Source organism: Oncorhynchus mykiss, chromosome 24, assembly GCF_057628025.1.
Source record: "Oncorhynchus mykiss isolate SJ-2025 chromosome 24, ASM5762802v1, whole genome shotgun sequence".
NCBI lineage: Eukaryota > Metazoa > Chordata > Actinopteri > Salmoniformes > Salmonidae > Oncorhynchus > Oncorhynchus mykiss.
The window spans coordinates 44918171-44931684 of NC_143045.1; the positions used below are offsets into that span (position 1 = coordinate 44918171).

General features: G+C 49.9%; 1 pseudogene; it reads left to right on the forward strand.

The window, feature by feature from the left end:
• Positions 1-8059: 8059 nt before the first annotated feature.
• Positions 8060-9182, forward strand: LOC149972445 (uncharacterized; annotated as a pseudogene).
• The last annotated feature ends 4332 nt before the right edge of the window (positions 9183-13514 follow it).

Below are 13514 nucleotides of genomic sequence, written 5' to 3' on the forward strand. Positions count from 1 at the left end.
GTATTCTCTTTTCAGCAGGACACATTTGCTTTCATACCTGTGTTTTCCTGTGATTGTATTTGAAATATTGCGAAAGGCCTGTTGTGTCTGCATGCCGTTCACTAACAGATTGGCTGCACGTTCCCGACTGTAGGCTATGCCTTGTTATTGGGCTACACACAATCCACAGCCAGGCTATTCTGAATCATTACATTTATTTCTGAAGACGGCAGTAGTTCTAGAACTTTGGCAAATTAATTTAAATTCATCAGGGGTTCTGCAGGACCTCCTGCACCCTTCCCACGGCTCTGATTCTACAAGGGAATACAGGATGAAGTGCTACAGCCAATCAGACAGAATATTGATGGTGAGAGCCAAACTTCTCTAATCAAATATTTCATTTTAGAACTCAAGAGCCTTTGTCAAAATCTGTTGGATTGGCCGCATCACAATACCACGTGTGTGACCAAAACAAACAGACTCTCTCTTGTGTGTGTGTGTGTGTGTGAGTGTGTCTGTGTTTGCGTGTGTCTGTGTGCGTGTGTCTGTGTGCGTGTGTGTGTGTGTGTCTGTGCATGTATTTTGTGCGTGAGTGTGTGTGTGTCTGTGTGTGTGTGTCTGTGTCTGTACGTGTGTTTGTGTGTGTGTCTGTCTGTGTGTGTCTGTATGTGTGGGTCTGTGTGTGTGTGTGTGTGTTGATTGTGATTGGTTCAAGACAAGCAAATAATAGAGGAAGGAACCACTGTCCACCTGGTCCCTCCGTTCAGATCACTCACAGACTCTCTGTCTATGTCTATTACCATTATGGTGATACGATGTGTAAACCCCCAGAGATTCCATGTGACAACGGTCTGTCTATTGGTGCCCTTGTCCAAAGTCAGACTCAGAGTCAGTCAGGCATATACCCTGTCGATGGAGCCGAAGACAAGTATCTCACCTGGAGACTCTCAGCAGACTCAGATATTCTAACAGGGAGATTAGAATATATATAGAGAGAAAGACACAGAGAAAAGAGAGAGAGACAGAGAGAGAGAGAGAGAGAGACAGACAGAGAGAGAGAGAGAGACAGAGAGACAGAGAGACAGTCACCAGGACCACAAATACAAATTCCATTTAGACACTGTTGCCCTAGAGCACACAAAAAACTATACATACCTTGGCCTAAACATCAGCGCCACAGGTAACGTCCACAAAGCTGTGAACGATCTGAGAGACAAGGCAAGAAGGCCATTCTATGCCATCAAAAGGAACATAAATTTCAACATACCAATTAGGATTTGGCTAAAAAATACTTGAATCAGTCATAGAGCCCATTGCCCTTCATGGTTGTGAGGTCTGGGGTCTGCTCACCAACCAAGACTACACAAAATGGGACAAACACCAAATTGAGACTCTGCACACAGAACTCTGCTAAAATATCCTCCGTGTACAACGTAGAACACCAAATAATGCATGCAGAGCAGAATTAGGCCGATTCCCACTAATTATCAAAATCCAGAAAAGAGCCGTTAAATTCTATAACCACCTAAAAGGAAGTGATTCCCAAACCTTCCACAACAAAGCCATCACCTACAGAGAGATGAACCTGGAGAAGAGTCCCCTAAGCAAGCTGGTCCTGGGGCTCTGTTCACAAACACACCCTACAGAGCCCCAGGACAGGAGCACAATTAGACCCAATCAAATCATGAGAAAACAAAAAGATAATTACTTGACACATTGGAAAGAATTAACAAAAAAACAGAGCAAACTAGAATGCTATTTGGCCCTACACAGAGAGTACACAGCGGCAGAATACCTGACCACTGTGACTGACCCAAAATTAAGGAAAGCTTTGACTATGTACAGACTCAGTGTGTCACGTATTAACAAGGTGGGTGGAATCAGGCGCAGAGAGCAGGTGCAGTGAGTCGAATGTTTATTCTCCGGAACCAAACACGGTCAACCCAAAATACAGGGTGAAATAATCCAACACAGGATTAAATGTATCAGAGCAAATAACACAATACGTATTCACGAAAACACATGAAACCAAAACAATCCCGCACGAAACAAGGGCGGGACAACCTACTACATATAAGGACGTCAATAAACTAAAATACACACAGGTGAAACTAATAAGACAAAACCAACAGACAAACGAAAAAGGGATCGATGGTGGCTAGTAGGACGGTGACGACGACCGCCGAGCACCGCCCGAACAGGCAGGAGAGCCAACTTCGGCGGAAGTCGTGACAGTACCCCCCCCCTGACGCGCGGCCCCCGCAGCGCGCCGCCACCGTCCTCGAGGACGACCCGGAGGACGAGGTGCTGGGCGATCCGGGTGGAGGCGGTGGAAATCTCTCAGGAGAGAAGGGTCCAAAATGTCCCTCACCGGAACCCAGCATCTCTCCTCCGGACCGTACCCCTCCCAGTCCACGAGGTACTGTAGGCCCCCCACCCGGCGTCTCGAATCCAGAATGCCCCGAACTGTGTACGCCGGGGACCCCTCGATGTCCAGGGGGGGCGGAGGGACCTCAGGCACCTCACCTTCTTGCAGGGGACCAGCCACCACCGGCCTGAGGAGAGACACATGAAACGAGGGGTTAATACGGTAATACCTAGGAAGTTGTAACCTGTAACACACCTCGTTTATTGTCCTCAGGACTTTGAACGGCCCCACACACTGCGGCCCCAGCTTCCGACAGGGCAGGCGGAGGGGCAGGTTCCGGGTCGAGAGCCAGACCCTGTCCCCCGGTGCAAATACGGGGGCCTCACTGCGGTGCTGGTCAGCGCTCCTCTTCTGCCGTTCGCCCGCTAACCGTAGTGAGTCCTGAACGGCTTTCCATGTGTCCTTGGAGCGCTGTACCCATTCCTCCACCGCAGGAGCCTCGGTCTGGCTCTGATGCCATGGGGCCAGGACCGGCTGGTAACCTAACACACACTCAAAAGGAGACAAGTTAGTTGAGGAGTGGCGTAGGGAGTTCTGAGCTAGTTCAGCCCAGGGAACATACCTTGCCCACTCACCATGCCGGTCCCGGCAATAGGACCGCAGAAACCTGCCCACCTCTTGGTTTACGCGCTCCACCTGCCCATTACTCTCGGGGTGAAAACCTGAGGTTAAGCTGACCGAGACCCCCAGTCTCTCCATAAACGCCCTCCATACTCTGGACGTGAATTGGGGACCCCGATCAGAAACAATGTCCTCAGGCACCCCATAGTGCCGGAAGACATGGGTAAACAAGGCCTCAGCAGTCTGCAGGGCCGTAGGGAGACCGGGCAACGGGATGAGACGACAGGACTTAGAAAACCGATCCACAACGACCAGGATCGTAGTACTTCCCTGGGACGGGGGAAGGTCGGTAAGAAAGTCCACCGATAAGTGTGTCCACGGCCGTTGTGGAACGGGGAGGGGTTGTAATTTCCCTCTAGGCAGGTGCCGAGGAGCCTTGCTCTGAGCACACACGGAGCAGGAGGAGACATAAAATCTCACGTCTTTAGCTAGCGTGGGCCACCAGTATCTCACTCTCAGACTCCGCACTGTCCTCTCGATGCCAGGATGACCCGAGGAGGGGAGAGTATGAGCCCACCGAATCAGCTTGTCCCGGACCCCCCTCGGTACGTACTGGGTTCCTACTGGACAGTTGGGGGGGGCCGGCTCTGACCGTGAGGCCTCCTCTATCTCCGCGTCCACCTCCCATACCACTGGTGCCACGAGACATGACGGTGAAATGATGGGAGTTGGCTCAACGGGCCGCTCCTCGGTATCATAGAGGCGGGACAGCGCGTCGGCCTTGGTGTTTTGGGAGCCGGGCCGGTATGAGAGGGTAAACCGGAACCTGGTAAAAAACATGGCCCATCTAGCCTGACGTGGATTTAGTCTCTTCGCTGCCCGGATATACTCGAGATTACGATGGTCAGTCCAGATGAGAAAGGGGTGTTTAGCCCCCTCAAGCCAATGTCTCCACACCTTCAGAGCCTCGACTACAGCTAACAACTCCCGGTCCCCCACATCATAGTTTCGCTCCGCTGGGCTGAGCTTGCTCGAAAAGAAAGCACAAGGGCGAAGTTTGGGTGGCACGCCCGAGCGTTGGGACAGCACGGCTCCGACCCCAGCCTCGGACGCATCCACCTCCACTATGAACGCTAAAGAGGGGTCCGGATGCGCCAACACGGGCGCATTGGTGAACAGCTCCTTCAAACGAGTGAATGCTCTGCCCGCCTCTGCTGACCAGCGCAAGCGCACCGGTCCTCCCTTCAGCAGCGAGGTGATGGGAGCAGCTACCTGACCAAAACCCCGGATAAACCTCCGGTAGTAATTGGCAAACCCTAAAAACCGCTGCACCTCTTTCACCGTGGTCAGAGTCGGCCAATTACGCACGGCTGTAACGCGGTCATCCTCCATCACCACCCCAGAGGTGGAAATACGATATCCCAGGAAGGAAACGGACTGTTTGAAAAACTCACATTTCTCCGCCTTGCAATACAGGTCATGCTCCAGCAGTCGCCCAAGTACCTTACGCACCAGAGACACATGCGCCGCGCGTGTGGCAGAATAGATCAAGATGTCATCGATGTACACTACCACTCCCTGCCCGAGCAGGTCTCGGAGAATCTCGTCTACGAAGGATTGGAAGACGGCTGGAGCATTCTTCAACCCGTATGGCATGACGCGGTACTCATAATGACCAGATGTAGTACTAAATGCAGTTTTCCACTCATCTCCTCCCCGGATACGCACCAGATTATACGCGCTCCTCAGGTCCAGTTTTGTGAAGAAGCGCGCCCCGTGAAATGATTCCACCGCCGTAGCGATGAGAGGTAGTGGGTAACTAAACCCCACTGTGATGGAATTTAGACCTCTATAATCAATGCACGGACGCAGACCTCCATCCTTCTTCTTCACAAAAAAGAAGCTCGAGGAGACGGGTGATGCGGAGGGCCGAATGTACCCCTGTCTCAGCGATTCAGCAACGTATGTTTCCATCGCTACCGTCTCCTCCTGGGACAATGGATACACGTGACTCCTAGGAAGTGCAGCGTTCTCCAGAAGGTTTATCACGCAGTCCTCTCGACGATGAGGTGGTAATTGGGTTGCCTTCCTTTTACTGAAGGCGATAGCCAAATCGGCATATTCAGAGGGAATGCGCACGGTGGAAACTTGGTCTGGACTCTCCACCGTAGTCGCACCAACGGCAACTCCTCTACACCTACCTGAACACTCCTCTGACCACCCCTTAAGAGCCCCCTGTCGCCAGGAAATCACCGGGTTGTGTTGAGCTAACCAGGGAACCCCCAACACCACCGGAAACACAGGTGAATCTATAAGGAACAGACTAATCTGCTCCTTATGATCCCCCTGCGTTACCATGTCCAGTGGCACCGTAGCCTCCCTAATCACTCCTGACCCTAATGGTCGGCTATCTAAGGAGTGCACGGGGAAAGGTTGGTCTACCGACACCAGGGGAATCCCTAGCCTTAACGCAAGCCCACGATCCATGAAATTCCCAGCTGCGCCTGAATCGACTAGCGCCTTATGCTGTAGAGAGGGAAAAAACCCAGGGAAAGAAGTCAAAACATACACATGACCGACAGGAGGCTCTGGGTGAGTCTGGTGCTTACTCACCTGGGGTGATCGAGCAGTGCTCCGCCTGCCCTCCCGACTCCCAGACGAGTTCCTCCAGCACCGGTCTGACGTGTGCCCTCGTCGACCACAACTGGTGCAGGAGGACACTCCTCCTCCGGTCTCCCTCGAAGCTGCCCCTCCTAATTCCATAGGGATAGGGGCAGGAGGGCTGGGAAGTGGAAACGACAGGGCCTGATCCGAACGCCCGCGGGCAGCCATCAGATTGTCGAGACGGATAGCCAAGTCAATGAGCTCATCCAGTGTGCAGGTGGTGTCCCGACATGCCAGCTCCCTGCGGACGTCCTCCCTGAGACTGCATCTGAAATGGTCGACCAAGGCCCTGTCGTTCCATCCTGCTCCTGCGGCCAAGGTCCTGAACTCCAGAGCAAAGTCCTGTGCGCTCCTCGTCTCCTGCCGCAGGTGGAACAGCCGTTCACCCGCCGCCCGACCCTCTGGTGGATGGTCAAAAACAGCTCGGAATCGGCGGGTGAACTCTGGGTAATTATCCCTTGCCGAGTCCGGACCATTCCATACTGCGTTGGCCCACTCGAGGGCTCGCCCAGTCAAGCAGGAGACGAGGGCGCTCACGCTCTCCTCTCCAGAGGGAGCAGGACGCACGGTAGCCAGGTATAGCTCCAGTTGCAGGAGGAAACCCTGGCACCCAGCCGCCGTTCCGTCATACTCCCGTGGGAGTGTCAACCGCAGAGCCCCGGAGCCAGATGTGGTCGCAGGAACAGGAGGTGCTGGAGAAGGGGGTGCTAGCGATGATGTGGGAAGACCACTCCTCTCCCATCGATCCATCCTCTCCATCATTTGGTCCATGGCAGAACCAATCCGATGGAGCACGCTGGTGTGGTGGAGGACTCTCTCTTCCATCGATGGGAGAGGAGACGCGGCTGCTCCTGCTGATTCCATTGGTGGTGCGGGATTGAGTCACGTATTAACAAGGTGGGTGGAATCAGGCGCAGAGAGCAGGTGCAGTGAGTCGAATGTTTATTCTCCGGAACCAAACACGGTCAACCCAAAATACAGGGTGAAATAATCCAACACAGGATTAAATGTATCGGAGCAAATAACACAATACGTATTCACGAAAACACATGAAACCAAAACAATCCCGCACGAAACAAGGGCGGGACAACCTACTACATATAAGGACGTCAATAAACTAAAATACACACAGGTGAAACTAATAAGACAAAACCAACAGACAAACGAAAAAGGGATCGATGGTGGCTAGTAGGACGGTGACGACGACCGCCGAGCATCGCCCGAACAGGCAGGAGAGCCAACTTCGGCGGAAGTCGTGACACAGTGAGCATAGCCTTGCTATTGAGAAAGGCCGCCGTAGGCAGACATGGCTCTCAAGAGAAGACAGTCTATGTGCTCACTGCCCACAAAATGAGGTGGAAACTGAGCTGCACTTCCTAACCTCCTGCCCAATGTATGACCATATTAGAGAGACATATTTCCCTCAGATTACACAGAATTCGAAAACAAATCCAATTTAGAAAAACTCCCATATCTACTGGGTGAAATTCCACAGTGTGCCATCACAGCAGCAAGATTTGTGACCTGTTGCCACGAGAAAAGGGCAACCAGTGAAGAACACACACCATTGTAAATACAACCCATAATTATACTTATTTATTTTATCTTGTGTCCTTTAACCATTTGTACATTGTTAAAACACTGAATATATATATAATATGACATGTGTAATGTCTTTATTGTTTTGAAACTTCTGTATGTGTAATGTTTACTGTTAATTTGTATTGTTTTTCAATTTATATATTCACTTTATATATTATCTACCTCACTTGCTTTGGCAATGTTAACACATGTTTCCCATGCCAATAAAGCCCTTGAATTGAATTGAATTGACAGAGAGACAGAGAGACAGAGACACAGAGAGAGACAGAGAGAGACAGAGAGAGACAGAGACAGAGAGAGACAGAGAGAGACAGAGAGAGACAGAGACAGAGACAGAGAGACAGAGAGACAGAGAGAGGGAGAGAGAGAGAGAGAGAGAGAGAATAACTCTTGCTCTAGTCATGCTGAGCATGAGCTCCTGTTATAGTTCATATTTCTTTGTTTTTAGAATGAGATAAACACTCTAATCGAAAAAGAATTCCAGACAAGAAGTGATGAACAACAACCCTATTCATTCAGAAAAGAAAAAAACTCTGCGTCAAGTTAAGAAGTTTTGACTCTAGCTAGCTAGCTACACAACAAAGACCTAGCCAGCAGACTAACTAGCTAGCCAGAAGAAACGAGGTAGAACAAACCTAGCAAGGGGAGTTAATACAACTACATCAAACGACCAAACTGAGTGAGTCAACCACAAAGGAGCACGGACTAACTTTAAACATATCTTCAGTTTTTTTTGTGTGAGGATTTGTCACTCTTTTTGCTGGTTTTTAAACTAAATAAGCGCTAGCTAGCTAGCAACAGCAGCAGACGAACAAACCGGTTGCCATGGCAACGGGGCAGCAGAACGGAGCCCACAAGCACCATGTCCCCCCTCAGCGCAGAATCCATTCTCTACCCTAAAGAGGCCAAAAATGACACAACGAGGAAAGCTTTTAAACAGAAACTACTAAAGGGGAAGCCAGAAACCCTTTTCACAGACCTCTACAAAAACGGTGACGTGAGTAATCTCATCTTTCTCACTGACCAGCCAAATGCCTGGCGCTCAGCAGTCTGCTCTCACTACCCATCCATAAAGAACGAGGGAATCTGTAATGGGTGGAAGCTGAAAGTCAAAGAGACAGATGACCCTGACAGCACCATGATAACAATCAACCTCTACAAGACTGGGACAGTCATGGTGTAAGGTAACATTAGGCTGTTTGAAACAGACTTTCAGACCATTAGGGAGAGAGCAAAGAGAGAGAAGGACACCACCAGTGACATGCCCTCCCACAAGACAAACTTCATCAGCACCACCCTCACCCCTACTATCCCCACCCAAAAAGGCACATCCAGCACCTCTCTTCCCACCATAGCGAAGGACACGCCCCAGGAGGAGAGGGACCCCCTCAGTGCAGAGCAGGCTCAGGCCCTCCTCACCACCATGGCTGCCATGAGGGATGAGTTCACCAAACTGGAGGGGAGGTGGTCCTGCTGAGGGAGAGCGTGAGCAAACAGCAACCAGACATCCTTAGAGGAGCTCCTAACCAAGGTGAGGACAGAGCAGGACAGCAGACTTGCAACACAGCTGAAAGAGGTTCAGCAAGAGAGAGACAGACTCAAGAGAGAACTGGCTGATCTAACAAAGGAAGTGAGAGAGCTCCAACAAGACAGGCAGAACAATAATAACGATGTGACCACACTAAGAGAGGAGCTGCAGGAGAGAAAGAGAACAGAGGACAGGCTGCAGGAGCAGCTAGATCACCAGTCTATGACCTGCACTCACACAGCAGAGGAGCCCAGCTCAACCAGCCAGGCTTCCCTAGCCCTGTCCTCACACAACAGAGGAGCCCAGCTCAACCAGCCATGCTTCCCCTGCCCTGTCCTCAACCAGCCAGGCTTCCCCAGCCCTGCCTGCTGCACCCCTCCTCCCCAACCCACAGAACAGCCCCCCCCAGACACAAAATGAGAAAGTCCAACAACGCAGAGGGCTATGGAGCTGCTTGATAAGGCCCATCTCGGGTCGCCAAGCCACATAATCATACACACCGGAAGCAACGACCTGCGAAATCTTCCCCAACTCAAGAATCGTGGCGTCAACCCTTCTACAGAGGAAGGACTTCCACCCTGCCACAATCCAAAGAATAAACGCCAGCCTCTCCCGGGACTGTGCCCTGTGACCCAATGTACACCTGGCCCACCATCCCACCCTCGATCTGGACTGTCTCTATGACCATGTTCACCTGTACAGGGAGACAGTCCCCACCATGCCACCCTCGATCTGGACTGTGCCCTGCGACCCAATGTACACCTGACCCACCATCCCACCCTCGATCTGGACTGTGCCTTGCAACCCAATGTACACCTGACCCACCATCCCACCCTCGATCTGGACTGTGCCTTGCAACCCAATGTACACCTGGCCCACCATCATACCCTCGATCTGGACTGTCTCTATGACCATGTTCACCTGTACAGGGAGACAGTCCCCACCCTCGATCTGGACCGTCTCTATGACCATGTTCACCTGTACAGGGAGACTGTCCCCACCATCCCACCCTCGATCTGGACCGTCTCTATGACCATGTTCACCTGTACAGGGAGACAGTCCCCACCATCCCACCCTCGATCTGGACCGTCTCTATGACCATGTTAACCTGTACAGGGAGACAGTCCCCACCATCGATCTGGACTGTCTCTATGACCATGTTCACCTGTACAGGGAGACAGTCCCCACCATCCCACCCTCGATCTGGACCGTTTCTATGACCATGTTCACCTGTACAGATAATCATACCATCCACTAAATTAAAATGAATCAAACAGGGCAGAGACTCAGGACAGGGCAGAGACTCAGGACAAGGTAGAGACTCAGGACAGGGTAGAGACTCAGGAGAGGGTAGAGACTCAGGACAGGGCAGAGACTCAGGACAGGAAGGAAACTCAGGACAGGAAGGAGACTCAGGACAAGGTAGAGACTCAGGACAGGGTAGAGACTCAGGACAGGAAGGAGACTCAGGACAGGAAGGAGACTCAGGACAGGAAGGAGACTCAGGACAGGAAGGAGACTCAGGACAGGGCAGAGACTCAGGGGGAATGGTAAAATGGTATTAATCTGAACTAATTAATTCAATCGAATTGATCAAAACAGGAGAATTCTTTATCTGGTTAAAAATCAACAAGGAGGCTCTTAACCAGGCTCTTGTGCCACATACATTCCCCCCTCAGAGTCACCCTACTTCAATGAAGAGAGTTTCTCCATTTCCTCCACATACATTCCCCCCTCAGAGTCACCCTACTTCAATGAAGAGAGTTTCTCCATTCTAGAGGGGGAATTAGTCACTTTCAGGCCCAAGGCAACGTCCTGGTCTGTGGAGACCTGAATGCTAGAACAGCAGAAGAACAAGACACTATTAACAGTCATGGAGATAAACACCTACCAGGAAGCAACAACCTTTCCCTCCCCACATACAGACAGGAAGCAACCACCTTTCCCTCCCCACATACAGACAGGAAGCAACAACCTTTCCCTCCCCACATACAGACAGGAAGCAACCACCTTTCCCTCCCCACATACAGACAGGAAGTAACAACCTTTCCCTCCCCACATACAGACAGGAAGCAACAACCTTTCCCTCCCCACATACAGACAGGAAGCAACAACCTTTCCCTCCCCACATACAGACAGGAAGCAACAACCTTTCCCTCCCCACATACAGACAGGAAGCAACAACCTTTCCCTCCCCACATACAGACAGGAAGCAGCAACCTTTCCCTCCCCACATACAGACTTGAAGCAACAACCTTTCCCTCCCCACATACAGACAGGAAGCAACAACCTTTCCCTCCCCACATACAGACAGGAAGCAACAACCATTCCCTCCCCACATACAGACAGGAAGCAACAACCTTTCCTTCCCCACATACCCCCATAGAAACAACTATGACAAAGTGAAAACTAAATGGAGCACAGCTCGTGAAGCTCTGTGGAACACTGGGTCTGTACATAGTCAATGGTAGGCTGAGAGGGGACTCCTATGGTAGGTACACCTATAGCTCTGTGGAACACTGGGTCTGTTCATAGTCAATGGTAGGCTGAGAGGGGACTCCTATGGTAGGTACACCTATAGCTCTGTGGAACACTGGGTCTGTACATAGTCAATGGTAGGCTGAGAGGGGACTCCTATGGTAGGTACACCTATAGCTCTGTGGAACACTGGGTCTGTTCATAGTCAATGGTAGGCTGAGAGGGGACTCCTATGGTAGGTACACCTACAGCTCTGTCGAACACTGGGTCTGTACATAGTCAATGGTAGGCTGAGAGGGGACTCCTATGGTAGGTACACCTTTAGCTCTGTGGAACACTGGGTCTGTTCATAGTCAATGGTAGGCTGAGAGGGGACTCCTATGGTAGGTACACCTATAGCTCTGTGGAACACTGGGTCTTTACATAGTCAATGGTAGGCTGAGGGGGGACTCCTATTGGTAGGTACACCTATAGCTCTGTGGAACACTGGGTCTTTACATAGTGAATGGTAGGCTGAGGGGGGACTCCTATTGGTAGGTACACCTACAGCTCTGTGGACCACTGGGTCTGTACATAGTCAATGGTAGGCTGAGAGGGGACTCCTATGGTAGGTACACCTATAGCTCTGTGGAACACTGGGTCTGTACATAGTCAATGGTAGGCTTCGAGGGGACTCCTATGGTAGGTACACCTATAGCTCTGTTACATCCTGGGTATGTACATAGTCAATGGTAGGCTGAGAGGGGACTCCTATGGTAGGTACACCTATAGCTCTGTGGAACACTGGGTCTGTACATAGTCAATGGTAGGCTGAGAGGGGACTCTTTTTGTAGGTACACCTACAGCTCATCCCTTGGCAGCAGCACTGTAGACTACTTCCTCACCGACCAAAACCCAGAGTCTCTCAGAGCCTTTACAGTCAGCCCACTAACACATCTCTCAGACCACAGTAAAATCACAGTGTATCTGAGAAGAGCAGAACCCAACTATGAAGCATCACGGCCCAATACATTACATGTTACAAAACAGGCCTATAGATGGAGTGCTAACAGTACAGACATCTACCAAAAAGCAATTAGTAGCCAAAAAATACAATCTCTCAACTTTTTAGCCTTCACATTCTCCTTCAGCAATGAAGGTGTAAATGTGTCTGTTTGGAACATAAACTTTATATTTGACAAATTAGCCTCCTTGGCTAATCTAAAGAATCATAAGAGCAAACCAGAAATACGAGATCATGAAAAATGGTTTGATAATGATTGCAAAAATCGAAGAAAGTCATTGAGAAATATATCTAATCAAAAACACAGAGAACCAGACAACAAAAATATAGGCCTTCAATATGGGGAAACACTGAAGCAATACAAACACACCCTAAGAACAGAAAAGGAACAGCACATTAGAAATCAACTGGATGGAGTTGAGGAATCCATAGAATCAAACCACTTCTGGGAGAATTGGAATAAATGAATTAAACAAACCTCATCATGAGGAATTGGCTATCCAAAATGGGGATATGTGGAGAAATCACTTTGCAAACCTCTACAGCAATATAACAAAGAGCCCAGAACAAAAAGATATACAAGAAAAATGACAAATCCTTGAATCAGCAGTCAAAGACTATCAGAATCCTGTGCATACCCCAATTACAGAAGAAGAATTATTGGAAAAACTACGCACTCTCCAACCCAAAAAGGCCTGTGCATACCCCAATTACAGAACAAGAATTATTGGAAAAACTACGCACTCTCCAACCCAAAAAGGCCTGTGGATACCCCAATTACAGAAGAAGAATTATTGGAAAAACTACGCACTCTCCAACCCAAAAAGGCCTGTGGATACCCCAATTACAGAAGAAGAATTATTGGAAAAACTATGCACTCTCCAACCCAAAAAGGCCTGTGGATACCCCAATTACAGAAGAAGAATTATTGGAAAAACTACGCACTCTCCAACCCAAAAAGGCCTGTGGATACCCCAATTACAGAAGAAGAATTATTGGAAAAACTACGCACTCTCCAACCCAAAAAGGCCTGTGGATACCCCAATTACAGAAGAAGAATTATTGGAAAAACGATGCACTATCCAACCCAAAAAGGCCTGTGGTGCTGATGGTATTTTAAATGAAATGATCAAATATACAGACCACAAATTCAAATGGGCAAAACTCAAACTCTTCAACATTATCCTCACTGCAGGTATTTTCCCCGATATTTGGAACCAGGAATTTTTCACACCAATCTATAAAAATGGAGACAAATTTGACCCAAATAA